Raw genomic sequence first — 18,747 nt, forward strand, 5'->3', positions numbered from 1 at the left:
GGGCAGGTTTTACGTCATAGGCTGCTACAGAGGCCATCATAATAATATTGCACACCAATCAACTAAACAGTACAACTCTATGAAAACAAGCAATCCTCCTGTAAAATCAGAGGAATCATGTTTCCACCAGGAGTTGTGCTGGGCAGGACAGCAGTTAGCCCAGGGAAAATGAGCCAAACGCAACCATTGACCGTGGCCTGCTCTGTCCCACCAACTCTGGCTCTGCCTACAGCAGATCCTGGCTCATTTATGAACACATGCTGAAGGCCTTGTTGGGGCCCAGTGGGTTTCCACGTCATCCGCCAAGTCATTACAAAGCCGTGAGTTTAGAGTGGACGTTGAGGACCAGTTGGCTGGTAAATGCTCTTATTTTTGTTCCAAATGTTTCCTTTACTGATGTAGTGAAAGTGGAAAGAAAAATCTGTCCCCACCACCACCAGACCCTGATCTGCACCTTTGAGTTTTCATGAGGCAATGCCTTCACGGGGAAATTATAGCTTGTGTTTTGACATGCTCATTATGGTGGGGAGACGTATGCAGACATTATCAGAAAGAATGTAGGGTTGGGTCTGGAGCTATTCTTTTCTGTTCACTTGTTTTCATCATCAGGTTACACAGCTCAGTGTCAGTAATGGGCATATATAAACTCCTAGAGGCAGATGGAGAAGGGAGCTGCCTTGACAAAAGGCTGGAAATACAGAAGATTCGCAACATGCTGAGTTGAGATGGTTAATTGTTGTACAGCACTGAAGCCAAAGTATGATTCTGTGTGACTAAAATGTTGAGCACGTCATCAGATTCAGTGATGCACATTTCTATTCATAAACGCTGCCGTTGTGTGTCTGATTGGCCACACAAAAAAGCACTAAAAGTCTGACTCGGAACAGTATGGATCAAGCCCTCCTATGGAACTGAATGATTCTGTCGACCAATTAACGGACTGCAGTGTGTAGCTCCAGCCATTTGGGACCATTTCAGACTGCTTGGTACCCCAATGGAAGGGTCCTCAAAAAAGGTGCGGCTCGGCTCACTTATTTTTGGACCCTACCTAGCAAATAAAAGCGGACCGAGCAGCACCGAACCTAGCCGCGCCACTAATGCCTCGTTTCCACCAAGTAGAGCGGGTCGGGTCAGAGCGGTTCGGTCCGGGTAGTTTGGCTTTTCATTTGACAAAAGTTGGGTAACATACGGTTTAAGCGCACCTAACCGCTCTAAGCCGCTCCTAATTTCGGTACTCCTCCGTTGGGGTACCAGCCGCCTGAAAGGGTGCCGAAAAGGCGAGTTACACATTCCGTCCGTTTATTGGTCGAAAGAATCATTTCCGCCGTGTGTAGTCACCTCAGCAAGAGTGAAGAGAGTCTTGTCTTTTGGCGAAAATGTGAGCGCAGCACTGTTTATTGTGTGGTGTTTTTCCTCGTCATTAAATGAATCAGTTGGCTACACTGTGTCCCACTGCTACAATGCCACGTAGCTGCCGCAGCCAGCGCTGTTCGCTCACTGTCTCTATCAGTTGCACCGAGCCGTCTCTGTGCGTTTACGCTCACAACAACACGGGGGGAATAAATAAAGAAGCGGCTGGTTTGACCAAGCAAAAACGAGAGACCGCTGGCTTGACCACAGTTGTTCCACAGCCCGATAGATTGACCCATAATCTGGCGGCTATCGCATTCCAGCCTAAACCCTGCCCTACCAGTAAGGGTAGGGTCGGCGGTGGAAACACCACCGAGATTCTTAAAAGTGAGCTGTCCCGCTCTGAGCCGCTCCGACCCGACCCGCTCTACTCGGTGGAAACGAGGCATATGTGGAAACCAGGCTATTGAGAGAAGCCTTTCATTGCTCACATGTGGATACAACGCAGGCAGCCACAGCTTTACAACTCAGTATATCAAGCTCTAAGTATCCTTCAAATTAACTAGTTACTTTACGACATGTCATCCCAATACGTCCAAAAGGCGGTGTTCCCGATAGTTAAGTTCCAATGTAGCGCAAAGGGCCTCCTGTCATAGCCTCGCTGATTTGACAAACACTTTGTCTGAAGCATTCTTCTGCCTTTAGGCAAGCAACATGAACAGACTGACACACAGACATACTATAAGCACATTTTCCGTCAGTCACTGCACACAAATGGTCTAGGAAGTAGAAGAATGTGTAAAATGTGTACATTTGGCTCTGCAAATCGAATGGATGTTTACAATAAAAATTCAAGTAATTGGTTCTAGTTACAATTGCTAATTGAGGATATGTCACTACCTATCAGAAAAATTATAACGTACAGCCAAGAAATCAGGTTTGTAATTTACCCTTGTCGCTGAAACAGTTGATATGATTTTTCACTAATCAGGTAGGTCACTCACTGCAGAAAGCAAATTGTGATGTTATTGAGGTTATGAGGTCCATGTCAAGGCATTAACTATCTCAGCAGCAATGAGATAGTTAATAGTAGTGTTTCTACCATTTCAGCAGTTATACAATCTTCACATAATTGGGTATACGCATGCATGGTTCCACCAGATCCTCCAGCCAACCCTGGTTCACCTCCACCTGGGTCTCTCTACGCCTCACCAGATAAAGGTACAGTTTGAAGGCATGCATGTAATTCAGACGGTCTAACCTGCTCTGAAGGCACTGTCTTACTCTGGAACTCTTCTCTTTGATGCTGAGCGTGAGTGACTGAACAAAGCCAAGAAGCTGCTCCATATTCATGACTCCAGTCAAAAGAGAGGCAAGCAGACACACATACACATCCCTGAGGCCTTGACAGCTTGTTAATGCTACTTGGCCTTGTAGTTCAGCATTTCATGTTGGCAGCACAATGCTGACACTGAGAATTAAACCCAAAAGGCAAACCACAAAATAAAGTGAGATTGGTCAATGTTATAGCAACAAAGAGGAAGACAGTATCTCTCTGCTTACATCAACATTTAAAACTTGGTCCTCCGGTCTCTTCCTCTGCACTGCAGCGGACACTCCAACACTTGCTTTGTGTTCTAGTCTTTCTAAAACTGCTGTTCAACTATGCATGATTCATGCCTGTTTCAAAATTGTATGAAATAAAACCACTGAGCCAACTATCTCCAACATTAATACAGAGCTTCTTGGATGCGAGTATCTACAATATATCAAAGATTGCTGTGAAGGTAGGCCACTACAAACCAAATAGGCATTCATAAATTAATACATTTGACAAGACTAAGATCCAAAGATGCAAATCCATGAGCATGTCTACCAAAAGGCAATATTGGATTTTTATTTTTTGTAGCAATGTGATGTCATACCTTTATTTCTCAGGTATTTCATTTACCAGATAATGTATAATCAACAAATAGAACTATACATACATTATCCATTTTGCCTGCTTCTAATCATAGCCAAGTGTTTTATGTTAAAACAACATAAAATCTTGGCCATTTAGTGGGACTACAGTACCCATGATTCTCTTGTATTTCCTGCAGTTATGTTTATTTGAATTTCACTGAAAGTGAAACGATACAGGACTTAAGTGAAAGGTAAGCAAAGTGGGCCTCATAAATCATCATGACGTCCTCCTTGTTTTCTGGTAGAATAGCTGCAGAGGCTAAATACATAATCTAGTTCCTTCCAGAATGTGGAGACGGATCCGATATATCCAGAAAAAAAGGCTGAACACCATAACTACGCCAAAACATACTCGGCAAACACACAACTGGGTGAAATAGATAGACATGAAAGAGAGTGGGGTCAAAGAGAGTGAAAATGTGTCGGGGGATTATCTCTTCTAGCATTACTTGGGCCCAGTCCAGTTCAGTTTAAACCATTCTAGCTTATTCTGTGCTTTAATTATTGAAGTCATTTTTAATGTTGCTCTACAGGAGATTACAGTTTGGCAATTATCTAGGATTATCCACTGTCTGCTTTAAAGTGCTGGCTGAATTGCAATGACGGCATTTTCAGCATTTCATCAAACACACAGACCCAGCAAAATGTAACTGCTGGGAACACAAATGCAAATCTTTCTTTGAGGAAAAGAAATCAGGAAAATGTTCAGACCATCCACTCTAACATGAGGCAGCTTGGTGACGTGTTACTTTCTAATCTACAGTAAACTAATGATGAATGTTCACATTTACCAAACAATCTTGAGCGATGGGAAGAAAGACCAATATTTGGATAGTCTCCTGGACCAGAAACATCAGGACTGTTAGCATGACAGCACAAAAACAAGCTATTTTTATGCATTTGTGGGAGAGCGCCATCAGCAAGGCAGCCACAGACCGACGGATGGATGTTATATGAGGGAGGACAGCCCCTGGAAATCCCAGGGGAGAGATTTTGGAAAAGCACAAAGAGAGGACGGAAGAACAGGCCCATGCACTAACATGAGAAGCCTGGTCTTCATTTATTATTGTCCTTAACTTTTCATTCAACACTGTGACCATTTGGCTCAAGAAGCTTAATGGCATACACACAGAGTTCTTCTAAGTGACTTCATGGTAGACTGTGACCTTCCTCCACATTAGGGATGTCCATGGTTAACCGTTAAGAAGATATTTAACCGGTTAATTTTTAAGGTTAAAAAAAATTAAATCATCTTAATGTCTCTGAAATCCGGACTCTTATTTTGATATCGCTAAACCGGATGTAAGAATGCCAACTGTCGGTAAAGAATGAAAAGAGTCGTGTAGGCCAGGGGTTTTCAAAGTGTGAAAGAGTGAGCCCCCCCCTCAGAGAACAAATTTCAGCGGAGCTCCCCCCCCCCCCCCCAACATTTTTTTTCTTTCTAAATCCCTGTGTGTTTTGAAAGATCTTTTAATTATTTTACAAATTTAAACATATTTTTGAAACATTCTAAAAAAAATTGTGCGTTTTTTAAACAAATTTTTTAATACATTTTAACATGTATTTCACTATAAATAGGCTACATTAAATCTTAACGGTTAACCGGTTAATAACCGTTAATTCTTGAGGTTAACCGGTTAAAGAAAAAATTCTAAATGGCCATCCCTACTCCATATATTTAAAACCTCTTTTAAATGATATAGTGTGTTTATTAATACATTTACTTTGCACAATTACTGTTAGCCTTGGCTATGACTGGTCAGGAAAGCCCTTATGAAAGGCATTGTTGAGTTGCATTATTGGAAATGTAGGATCCAGCAGTTTTAAAGCTTGACTCAAACTAGCGAATAAAAGTCAGGAGTCGAGTTTTACTATTCTTTTAAAAATCTGTCTTTCACTTTTGCATTAATAAATGTTTGGGGTAGCCCTTTAAGGTTTGCTCAGACTGCATGAAAACGGATTTAGAGGCAACAAGAATCTGTAATTATTCTCAAAGGGGCTTCTTAAATCTTGAATTTAAGGTCTGATGCTATTACCTATGCTACAGTTTTTGACTTTCAATACATTTGCAAACATTCATAAAAGCATGTTTTTGCTTTTTCATTTTGGCTTATTGAGAGAATGGATTACAAGGCAAAAATGCCAATTTGATCATTGTATCCAAGAACATCTATAGCACAATAAAGTGTGCAAAAGGTGTAAGGGTATGAACAATTCTGAACACTGTAGCCACTTTATTAGGCTCCTGTCTGTGCCTGTGCCGGGCAATAACAAGGGCAGTGTAGAGAGAGTGAAGGGCAAATGTTAGTGTGGCTGCTGTGTTTTCAGGTCCTGTCTGAATGCTATGTGTGTGTGTGTAAAAACACACCGCTGCATAAAGAGCCTCTTTGTGGTCCCCTGCAGCTAATTCTGCCTTTTCCATAGTGTTGCCGCTAGTAAAATAGCATTAAAACAGCAGAGTGTGTGTGTGTGTGTGTGTGTGTATGTGTGTGTTGCTTATAGAGGCACGCTTGTTGTGTAACATACAAAAAGGTGAAAATGAAGCCGTAAAACAGTTACAGGACCACTGGAGCTGTTTTGACCAGAGTGCAGTAAAAACTATAAACTTCTCCAACAGAGCATCACAATAAAAACTTCCCTATTATGTATATCCAGATTGGAAAGCACAAACTGCTGCCAGTAGCCACTCCACAGTTTTGACAAGCCGTGAAACCATAACGAGCCTGGGGTGGTTCCACAGCTGTGAGTCAGATAATGGGATGATCATAGGTAGATAACCAAAGATAAACATAGAGTCAAGCAAGTAGTCATATAATCAGAGTCGATGGAGGGCTCGACTACTGTAATTTTAACTATTACAATTACTTGTGAACAAATCTGTTCAGCAAAAACATAAACCCACTGGCTCTTACTGATTCCCTCACCATCAGAAATCTATTTGCAGACATGATGAAGAAAGATCTGGCAATGATGAAACCAGTGGCGTGCACAGACATTTTGGGGGGCAGGTGCTCATTGCAAAAAAAAGGGCACAATATAGTCTATCGATGAATGACCAAATCATTTTAAGGGTACATGTACAAAATCCCCCCCTGGTCTAATGACTTTTAATACCCGGCCACACATTGAGTGTTTCTCAAAGGAATTTGGGAGACTGTGTTTGGGACCCTGGACTTTTCAAAGAAAAATTCATCAATCAGGTGCACTTTGAGAAGAAAGCTAAGGCTAAATCACCTGTGTCAATGTGGGCTATTTAGTAGCCTACTATTTTCTGGAATAATTTGGAGACACAGAATTACCAAAAAGCAGAAAGAAATAATGTACATGTTTGAAAAAAAAACAGTCAGCTTCGGATTTTTTTAAATAATCCCTTATCCCGAATTCTCTCTTTGAAGTCTTCGTTAGGCCCCTGATCTCTGTACTAACAATATCCTATTAAGATAAATACAAGATTACTGCAATTCTTGTAACATAGAAATAACTTATGGTAGGGACAAAATAATATAATTAGCTTATATAGCTTCATGACTGATTTAGTACCACCAACCCACTTTACGTAGTTAAAATAAAATGTGTGGACAGCTTTTAAGATATTTCAATAACATTTGAGGAACAGTTCAACATTAAAATCTGAGCTTTAAAAAGGCCCTGAACAGTTAACATGACTCTGGTCTTGACTCTGACCCTTCATCTTCATCTTCCTCCTTGCTGCTGGTGGATGCTTTCATCCAGGAGAGCAGAGAGCTGCTCCCCTGGGCTGCCTGCTGTAGCTCCCTTTCTTTTTCCTTTTTAACTTCTCCTTTCTAGGCATTATACTGCAATTTGTAAATAAAAGAGACCAACCATATAAAATAAGACTGCTTGGTTACATTACAACCAGGCACAAGGCTACTTTTTCTGCAGGCAATTGGGAATTGCCTGTTTGTCATTTAGCAAATAAATTACTGCATGTGTTAATTATATAGCCTAAAGTAAACCTAAACAACACTAAATCAATCAATTTTCAATCAATTTATTATTTAAAGTGCAAAATCACCATGGTACACGGTCCCAATACACTTTCCAATAAAAACAAGTGCAGTTAAAACAATCAAAACCACCAAAAAAAAAACAGTTAAAATGCATTTACAAATATTCAGCATACTGATAGATTCACATGCTGTACCAATGACAAACTCCGCCGACATTAGTTGTGTTCATCACGTCATATCAATATTTTTTTTGGGCTAGCTTGTCGAGCAGGACAGTCGGCTAATTTATGCTCAGCTGTGTGGCGCTGCATGATAGAGGCTACTTTAAAACAGAGACAAATAAATGCAAGTTATAGCTTGGCAACTGAGGCTTAGGGGGCAAACAATACACTCTTGACTCCATTCAATGTATGTGTTACCTCGCTGGTGGGGCAGGGCAGGCCGGGGAGTAGGTGTGTGTGTGTGTGCAGCAGCTGTGAACTGCTGCGGCAACGCGCCTCCGTTTGTGTCCACTCTGCGCGTTCACGTTGACAAAGGAAGTGTGTGCGGAGGAGGAGGAGGGGGGGCATATTTATTGGGGCATTATTGTCAAACGTTTTTAAATCGTTGAGCATTTATAGATGACACTGTAAAAAAAAGAAAATAATTTTCAGATTTATTTATTTTTTTCCAAAAGGGCACTTGATTGGGCCAGGGGAAAAGGGCAGGTGCTTCAGCACCACTTCAGGTCTACCTGTGCACGCCACTGGATGAAACTGTTAATAATTGGTGGCTGTTTCTAAACCAATATAATAAATAATTTTCGATATTCTACAAACAAGGTGAGAAGCTAATTCATTTTCTTTTTTCAGATTTTGTATTGCACATGGAGTACAAAACATCCTCTGTGTGTGTGTGTGTGTGTGCGTGTGTCACAAGTAACTATATGCCCTCACATAATATGCTGTTCCGCTACGAGGCGCCTTGTTTGTGACCTGTCTCTGGCTGTCACTCAACAGAAATGAATTCTCCCATATGGGTTCAGGAAGACTGATGATGCAGGATCAGGGCTTGACATACAGTTCAATTTGCCCTCTTTAAAAGTCCAACCAGACCCCAATATTGAAAGATGTAGCCAAAATTTGCCAACATTTAAACAGCAAGCATTTCATAGAATCCGATTGCAGCATATCTTTTCATTGGGTGAAGAAGAGTGTTTCTACATAATATGTATAACATACAAACGAACAAGAAGACCAGTGTGGTAAGCCCATATGGGGCAAAGCCACTGCTGGTGGGCCACACATAACCAGAGGAAAACACATAGAATGACACTATAGAAATTTTTCACACTGGACATTTTTGCTGTGCCTTTGCGGTCATTCTATACAGTGCACTATATTTACCCTCTGCCACATAGTGCCCTCAAATTCCCACAGCGGAACAAAAACAGCAGTGTCCAGGCCATGTATTCTACTTCATACTTACAATCCCACAATGCACTGCTTTGCATTTTATAAATGGGAAAATGAACCCAATCCACCACTACTTCATTTCACGTCATCACAGAAGGTTACGATTTATTCAGAAAGCAAAATGATGTGTGGAATACAAAATGGACAGACTTCTGACAGCATAGAGAAGTGTTTTAATTGTGTCTATGGAAAGGTGAAAAGTCAATCAGATATTTCGATAAAAGTGCAATTAAATGTTTTTGGGGGGCTATTGTACTCGTCTATTTTGTAAAGAAGAACAAAAAAAACTATAAATATATGTTTGAAAATTAACTCATAAATCAAAACACCCAACATTTTCAATTTTTACTTTAGCCACCTACGGCAGGGCCCATGATTTACTGCGTCCATTGTCTTCATCCATCGTACTTCTAAAAAGGTGAACCAGGAGGAATTGGGTTTAGATCATTTCTGTGAAACGACACAATAAGGGATGAAACAAATTTGAAAGGGTCTTAAAGCTGTGTCTACCTTTTAAAAGAGGCTGACTTTTTCCCCTCTAGGACGCACACAGTGGGGCAGACTGTTTTTCTCTGTGGGTGTATGTGTACACAATAGCGTCACTGTGGGCGCCGCTAGTTGCATGGTGACATTGTTTGGGTTCTGGTGGAACTTGCAACGTGTTGGGTAGACGTTAAGTCATATAATGGTGAGAATTTTTCCAGCTATGTGATGGCTGCCTAAAGACTGCTCACTGTGTATTCATCAAGTACGAAAGTTTGACAGACTAATAAAAAAGCCCGTCATTTGACATGAGAAATCGCATGGCAATACTTGATGAACTTAAAAGTAGCAAAGAAAAACAAAAATAATTGTTTTAGCATCGGTACTTAAACCCATGTATAAAGTATATGTGGGTGTGAATATGTGTGCATGTTTGCCGATTGTTAAAGAAATTCATAGTCAAGTCTTATAGCTCCACTCATTCATCATTGTGCTACTGACAGCACAAAGGTCACCAACCCTCCACACACACCTCATGCGTATAATGAGGTGTGTGTGTGTGTGTGTGTGTGTGTGTGTGTGTGTGTGTGTATGTGTGTGTGTGCGTGTGTGTGTCTGTGTCCCTGCTCTAAATTCACCTAAAGCATCATTCCCATCAAAACTAGGTCTGTGTGCCCTGACCTTGGGAGGCAGGCAGCAGCCAGCACTTTGCTTTCATCTGGCCAGGAGGCAGGAACATAGGTATATAAACAACAAGAGCACACAGTCTAGTGGAGCAGCAAGGACTTCTGCAGCAGATATTAACATCACCCCAGAGGTAGGCTACTCCTGTATTATGTCAAACGAGCTAGACAAAGAGAGTGGTGAGGTGACTTTTTACACAGACCGCTGGAAGACAGTAAAAACACCTTGAAAAGGTGAAAAGCCTTAAGGTAATCGTCATCTTGCAAGGGAGTCAGATTTTAACATAGAAACTAAGCAGCATCCTACACTCCAACAAGAGAGTAGGTAAAGAGTCAAGAAGACTGTAATAAAAGTAAACCATCAAACATTATATATGGGAAATCAATATCCATATGAACAGGCAGACACTGAAGTACTAGGGCTTTCCGGTGGAGTATCGGTTTATAATCCACAGTATATTCAACCCTAAAAGATTTGTTTTCTCCCCTAACACAACATTTTTGGTAAAATGCTATACAGTTCTACAGCACCACAAATGACTTATACATCTTCCAAAATGAGCACTCAGTGCAAACACAACCTCTCTAAATCAGTTTCAAGTCAAAGCTGAACATGATCAATGGAACATTTAGCTAGACATCCAGCTGCCCCCCTCTGTAGGCAGATCTGAAGACTGAACCCTGGTTCAACACTGTTGGTAATAATGGGATCAATGCTATAACACAGCGTCAGGTACACAGCTGCCCGAGCACTGATAAGCAGGACACACACACACACAAACACACACAGCTGCCTAATCATGGTCCCAGGAGGTGAACCCCACAGCTTTCAGTCAATCCATAACCTGCTCCTCATCACACAGAACTAAACCCCTGGTCCACCTCACCCTAATGACCCTCCCACCCAGTTCCCAGGGGGGCCGCTCCAAACCAAGCCACAGTAAAGACAAGAGGATACATCTTTATGTAAAACAGAGGAGGGAGTGTGTATGTTGGGGGGGTGATAAGAAGTGTGTGTGTGTGTGTGTGTGTGTGTGTGTGTGTGTGTGTGTGTGTGTGTGTGTGTGTGTGTGTGTTAAAAAAACGGCAAAACTAGGGGGTGCTTGTGGTGTAGTGGTTAGAGCCTCCCCTCTTATAGAGGCTCAGTCACAGCAGACCCAGGATTAGAATTTGGCCTGGGTCGTTCACTGCATGTCACTCCACTACCCCATTTTATCTCTGTCCCTCTGTACTATCAATAAAGCATAGAAAATGCCCCACAATTATTTAAAAAAAAAGCTAAACCTTATCTAGGGTTATACAAGAAGATGCCCACAGTATAGTCATCATAGTTCAGAAGATCATCAGATTATCATGAATGAAGATCAAACAAACACTGAATCCTCCAGTTGGTCAGGACAATTGTAGATGTGCTTCACTGGGGAGGAAGTACTTTGAACTTATACTTAAGTATAGTACTTTGCCACAGGATAATGACTAGGCAGACGTGTGTTTGTGTGTCCGTCCTATAAAATACACACTGACACAATAGACCTGTAGCCACTGAATACAACCCCACCCTCAATCTGCCACGCACTGTCAACAAACAATACAGATCTCTCTTACAGAGGCACGGGGCTCTGTCTGTTCTCTTTATGTTACACTGTCACGGCTCTGATTTGTACCCTTGTTGACCAGGTTTTCATTTAAATTTTGGTTATTTGTATTTGTATTGTATTTATTCAAGAAAGACAGGATTTACCAGGATGTTTTGTTTTTTGCTATTGAATGCTAACACTCTTGTGTCTGTATGAATATATAAAGTACAGCAAGTCAAATTTGAATCAGGAAGTTTCATTTGGAAGTTCCATTTGCTTTCTTTTTTTCTTTTTAGACACTGGTTAGGTGAAGACTCTGCTGTCATATGCATCTTCACGATCCAATCTAAAACAGACCTGTGCAAATTCCATTAGAAAATCCTCACGCAAAACCTTAACTATTAAAAAGGAGAGCCTATCTGAAAGGGGTAGGATACTGTATTATCCCAGTGCAACATGACTCCCAACTTGAATAGACTGAATGTGATATTGAGTGCGTTCTAAGTTTGGGTCTTGGCTACTGGTTGGACTTGGGTGGACCAGAGAATAGCCCATTCTGCATTACATATCTCGGCATGTATTTCTGCCAATGAAGCCAATCAGTAAAATGGCACTGTAAACTAAAAGTAACAAAGGACAACGATTAAAAAAAATATAGCAGAGGATTTTTTTTAAATCTCAGTATGCTAAAATATGAAAGACCTAATTAATTTCTAGTGAGTGGTTTCTCACAATAGCCCTTCCTTGTGTCAGTGTGGTTCATCCCATTTGTATTTATTTTTTGTTGGAAACCCTGTGAAATTGTCAGATTCTTTTTTTTACTATTTAAAAAGCTCCAAAACAACTCCCCTGAACTTTATCTTAGCCTCTCTTGTCTGTGTGTGCGTTTTCTGTGATTGGAGTCATATTGAAGGATAGATAGTCCATTTCCACAGTGTCTCCCACACACTATTATCAGCACAGTGACAGCAGCCTAAATACTCGTCATCACTCTGTCCTCCCTGCTGGCTCACTCACATAGAGCCACACACTCAGACAGCAGCAGTTCCATGGATCACCAAGACTGATGCTGCACTGCACATGTGATTGAACACATTAGACAGCAAAGATACACTGCAGGTGGATAGGGTAGAATTTCTTAAAGGCCTATTTCACCGGTGGGAATATGAAGGTGTATTGAATTCTGAGATCCTATGTAGTATAAATGTGCAACATTTTTTAAATTGGTTCATCCTAGCCTGAGAAAAGGCAGAAAGAGTGTTTTATGGTCTCACTGTCTAACCCTACATTTCTCTTTCTGTGACATCACAGAAAAAGAAATGTAGCAGCACAACAATCACCATTGTTTTGACTCACTATTAACATACAGTTAACTAGATAAAATATGAATGTACATTTTGGAACTTTCATTTATACTTGTTATGAATAAAATACTGGACACTTAACACTTATTTATCTTTGTAAGATGAATGCTATGGAAGGAAGATAGACAAAAGTCTTAAAACTGACAAGTGCTTGAAAAAACAATATTTTTGCCTGCTGTGTCTAATACCTTAAACCGACATCCATTTAGACAATGTTTTGTTAACACAAAGGCTACTGTATATTCAGCAGTGGACTGCTCTGACAGAGCTGCAGCTTCAGTGTCAGGGAGTTTGGATTGTGTGTGTCTCCACGTGTGTGTGCACAGCTAGTAAACAGCAGCTGAGGATACAAAGTGGATTTGGTTTCATGATAGGCTGGCTGCTGTTTGCATGTGTGGAGCTTTGCAGGAGTCAGGTAACAGATGCCCAGGCTGGCTGTTAAACTCCAGAGCAGTAATTACGCACTGCTGACTGAAACACACACACCAACACCTTATCAAATGAGCAGTCCACAGTACAGTGCTGTGCCTATTCCCAAATGTCTTCATTAATTATTTGCCTTCTTCTCAGCAGTTAGTCCTCTCTGGTCTGGCAAATACAATCAAACAAGAGCCACTACACAACCAACGGCCTGTGCCCCTCCTTCAGGCCACACACACACACACACACACACACACACACACACACACACACACACACACACACACACACACACACACACACACACACACACACACACACACACACACACACACACACACACACACACACACACACACACACACACACACACACACACACACACACACACACACACACACACACACACACACTCTCTCTAATTGGTCATCCCGTTCTCTGGTAGGTGTCTAGGATGTGTTGGCGGGGGTAATTATGGAGAATATTTGCCACACCCCCTGCTTTCATAGGGTCCACACACACACACACACACACACACCCTTATTCAATTGACCCCCCATGCTCCCATTCTGTCTGAGATAAGATTTGCTGTGTAACTTGTTTCAATGGAAGTCTTGGAACATCAGACTGTTTAAAAGCAAACAGACGGCCCCAGGGAATTGAAATCCAATATAAAAGAGGTGTGACCTAGTTATAAATTCCGGAGTAATTTGGAGACACTGGTTCACGATGAGAAAGCTATTTGTTCATTATTTTTGATTAATATTGTTAAAATAAATAACTTATCAATCAAAATTAGTATTATGAGCCTGATTTAGTATCATTTTTTGATTATAATTTCAAAAAGTCAGCATGAGGGTAATATATAGTTGTTGTGTAAACTACTTCATTGACATCAGGTAGGCAAAGTCTACTCGCTGCAGGTCATAACACATTCTCTTCTGACACTGCACCTTGGCTAAGGATGATGGTTTAAAAAAATAAATACAAATTTAAATGAAATTGCACTTACATGTATAGTGTACACAGTGTACGATGGACAGTTGATTTTCTTCAGCCCAGCTAATGGATACGCCCTGGAGGATCCTAAACACGGTGAGAGTGGAAATCTTAAGTCAACTTGTGTTTCTCATGTTAAACCCACACAGCTCATACAGACTCTGCAAAAGGGGGTTTCTTTCTTCATACAGAAAGGGTCGCCATATCTCTCTTTCTCCACAACATGGTAAGTAGGGCTGTGTATTGGCAAGGACTTCACGATACGCATCACGATACATGGCTCACGATATATTACGATACAATGCATATTGCGATACATTGCGAAATTCCACATAGTTCATTGAAAATGTAATACAAGTTGCTGTGTAAGATCTGGTTGGTCTAAATAAATCACATTATATTCGATAATTAACCCAAACTTGAATTCAATTCAGCCGTACAGCGACACCTACATGAGCGGAGGTTGTAGTTCACAACCTGTTTCAAACCGGAAAAAATAAATAAATAAATATCACGATATATTGCTGAATCGATACTTTAGCACAGCCCTAATGGTTGAGAAACTGTGCAGAGAAAGTACGTCCGCAAAACAGCTTCATGATCCTCTCACCTGAGGAAGGCCAAATGGTCGTCTGTAACATTGCGTGTGCATAAATCATTTTCAACTGCAAAACTTCTGTTTAATTGTGATGAAATTTGAACGATCGCAGTCAGCTCAAATGATGGTGACCAGGGGATCAGGGAATAATTGCCACAGTCCAGGCTGTGAAGCAGGGGTTCTCTGATGATTGCTTTAAAGCAAAGGGGAATAGTCATCTGCCCCAGACCCCACGGATGGTGTCTGGGTGTGAATTTATGTTCAGTGATGTGGGGGGAGGGTGCAAAGTGGACTGTGTGTTGTCCTTTAATCCCCAGAGAGAGAGAGAGAGAGAGAGAGAGAGAGTTTTTGTCATGCGTGCATACAAGAGGCACACTCCCCCGAGGATGAGCATACCCTATTGATCACTATTGATCCATCAATCACCATTGAGCCTCATTTATACTGTACTGTACCCGTGGGTATCATCCGGCCTCTATCCCTACATTGTCTCTTTCAATCTATTCTTCCTCTCCATCTCATCACTCTATCCAAGCAGCCAGTATTGCGTCTTTGTCTCTCTCTGAGCAGCTAATGCAGAGCCCTCTGTCTCCGTTTGTGAGTCTTTGCTGTGTCTCAGTGGCTCTATTAATTGAGTGTCTGTGGTCTGGATGGAGGGATGAGGGGGAGGGATGGAGAACAGAGGACGACTGGTTAAATGAGACACAGGTGACGGTTAGGGACAAGGTTGAGAAGAAGAGAAAAATTATGAGACACTCCCCTCGGTTAAGACATATCTGGGAACTCCATCAAATCCTTTTCAAATCTAATGAAACTATCTAGTTTTGGCTTTATTTTTGGCATTTTTGCTTTTATTAACCGTTTGTTTTACATTATATTGAAATTTTGTCAAATTTAGTAACAGATGGGACAGCCGTTTCACAGAGCTGCTAAGGCACAACCTCAGTTAAACATAAACCAATCAACAAAACCATAGCAGAGCAGAAAACAGTTCATCTCATTGAATACATCTGAATAGCAAAAAGAAGAGCACGGCCCGGCTGAGAATAAATTATTAGAGCTGAATCTAAAAACATTTGGTACAGGTCAAGTGTTTTGTTTTTCCTCAGGGGGGGTTGGACACATTTACATCCACAAATCTGCATGGTGGAACACAACTATTAAAGCCCAATACATTTTTTAATCTCAAAGCGAGGGAATACATTAGGAAGGACGACTATATGATGACCCACTTCTTTTCACCTTTTCACAGCCTCCCCTTTTCCAACATCAAAAGCGGAACACTGCCTGGTTAAAAGCACCCAAACCTCCTTGGGTCTAATGTCCTTAAGGTTCAGGAGCATCTTCAACCAAGAGGGCATTAGAAATAGATATGGAATTAAATGGAGAAAGAAAAAGCTTCAGGCTTCTGAGAAGCCTTGAGTCAGTGAGTGAATGTCATGGGAATGGTCAAGCAGTGATTGAGATTCTGCACCCTGCTCTCTTCGTCCCGGAAAGCAAAAAGATGAATGTGGGTGAGTTATAATAAAAAAATAAAAAAGGAGGACACAATCAGTTAAACGTCTGAGTGGCTCCTAAAATCTATTCCTCCGTCTCATTGGTGAAAGTCATGTGAAGTGTATGTGAGGAAGAAGGTCCAGAGACTCAAAATAAATAAAAGGGGGGAAGACGAGAGGACGACTAAATGACATGATTTGATTAAATTGCTCCTGCTTGCTGCGAGTGATTCGGGCTGCCTGCCTGCCTCGCTCCAGGAAAGTCACCTTGTCTCTGTGAGGGGGTGCAGCAGAGATAAGCCTGGCATTACAATCACATGTTTATTTAACACTTTGCATGCACCGTCAAACAAACAAGAGGAGAGTCCAAGACTGTCAAGAAATACTCCAGGTCAGAAATCAGGTCTAATGTAGGACTGCGTATTGGCTATGACTTTACGATACGATGCGCATCACGATACATGGGTCATGATGTGATGTACCACGATACGATGCATATTGCGATATTCCACATAATTCACTTCAAATGCAAAAACAAGAGCTGAAATTTAAGTTGCTGTGTACAATCTGGGTGGTTTCAGCAGACCCATTGAGTCAAACCAATTTAATTTAAAACAAATTAAAATTCGAAACTACGGCAAATCGAGGTCACTAGCTGTACGGCAACATCTACAGGAGCGAGGGTTAGTTTAAAACATGAATTTTCTTAAAATATTTCTTGAATATCGATTATTGGAGCAAACGATAACATACAGATTTTACCAAAATAAACCACCAGCATCTTAAGCAGCTGGTGCCTTACACTGATCCTAAAAAAGGCAGCATCTTGTTCATCAGGAACATTTAGTCCCAGGGAACAAATGGCCTGCCAGTGATTAACAGTCCTCCGGGGGAATGGATTAATGATTAGCAGCCACTTTTGAGATAACCACATCCTTCTGGCATCAACACAATACAATACAACAACCCATACAACAAGTGATAATGGATTGAGTATTAACCCAAGCCTTAAGTTACACTTAAACTCACTTAAATACGGATTCCAAACACATCCTACATCCTGCATGGTTAACTCCACAGGGAAATATAATGCTATTTGTTGCTTGGAAAACAGACCTCTAATCCTCCCTTGATTTTCATTTGTTCCACCATATAATACATCACATGGATTATCTAGATAGTAACAAGGAAACGCTGTAGTCTTCTCAAAATCAAACAATGGGAGGGGTCTGCTATACTTTCTGACCTGAATGAAACCGTTTGCTATTATTGAACACAGTCAACTCTCATCACTTGTGTGGGAACTGGTGTGTGTGTCATCAGCACCACTTTGCCATATGGCAACAAAGCAGTTTGCACTAGTTGCACCACCATGTCATGTCCTTAGCGTAAAATGTAGACATTCCCACTGGGAGCCTGAAAAGCAACATTCATACATCTACAATGGAGAGAGAGGGGCCACTGATGTTAAAGGAATAGTTCAGCATTTTAGATGTTTAGCTTTTTGCCCCACTTTCCAGCTCAAGAAAAGGTTTCTGAAACCATTCCTTTAACAACCAACAAGCCTGGCAAGACGGATTGTGCCTTGGCTAAGATGGACATGCACTGGAAATAATGAAAGCCTGATGACAGGTATGAGACATGGCATAGCGTCATCACTTTCCCCATTAGCAAGTTCCACAGTTTGCTTTGAGTCAGTGAGAGTGCTCTGTACACTGGCAGCAGCATTTAACATCAGTCTGAGAAGACCTTTCGACTGGGTTGTGTCTGTATCATTTGGAGGAATAGACAAAATATAACACACCTTTTTTTCTAGAAACAACCTTCCTTAGAGTCTGTAGACAAAACAGTGCAAACCTATAGTATTACAGAAGTGACTGAGAGAGTCACTGGCCTCCCTGCTATACCTACAGTGTAAGTTTTGATAATGAACCACCGTTGACCCTTTGACAATCACCAGGCCAGTACTGTGCGAAAACTATGTTTCAGCCCTAGTTAAAAACTATAAAACAGCTGGTTTCTTCAACTTTCACTCATGCGTACGGACATTACACAAGCATTAGGGTTCAGCATGTCAAACTGTGTCAGATTCTGGTTATTTCCATTTTTCTATCCATCTAGCTCTGACTGTGTTGGTGTCAGTCTCATAACACCTGAGTGTATGCTTCCCGAACCGGCCTGAGCCTCCATCTTTCAGCTACGATGGGGTCGCCAAACACTAGCCCTGGCCAAGCATAAAATTATGGAGTTTGTGTGATGTGACCCTGGGCATATTTGAAACAGCTGGCTGTATGCAAAAGCCCACAGAGTTCCATCATGAGAAGACACTTTTAAACATTTTTAACATAATCTGCCTGATTCAACCACAGCAGCTTCCTGGCTTCCCC

General features: G+C 41.3%; 1 protein-coding gene across 1 annotated transcript in view; it reads right to left on the reverse strand.

Moving 5' to 3' along the window:
- Positions 1 to 18,747, reverse strand: part of plxnb1b (plexin b1b) — a 110,277-nt gene that overhangs the window by 68,256 nt on the left and 23,274 nt on the right. The window contains exon 2 of the mRNA XM_080026242.1: positions 14,280 to 14,353. The gene's annotated coding sequence lies outside the window, so the exon portion shown is untranslated. The remainder of the gene's footprint in view (positions 1 to 14,279; positions 14,354 to 18,747) is intronic.

The sequence above is a fragment of the Ammodytes marinus genome (genome assembly GCF_949987685.1).
Source record: "Ammodytes marinus genome assembly, chromosome: 4".
Taxonomy (NCBI): domain Eukaryota; kingdom Metazoa; phylum Chordata; class Actinopteri; order Uranoscopiformes; family Ammodytidae; genus Ammodytes; species Ammodytes marinus.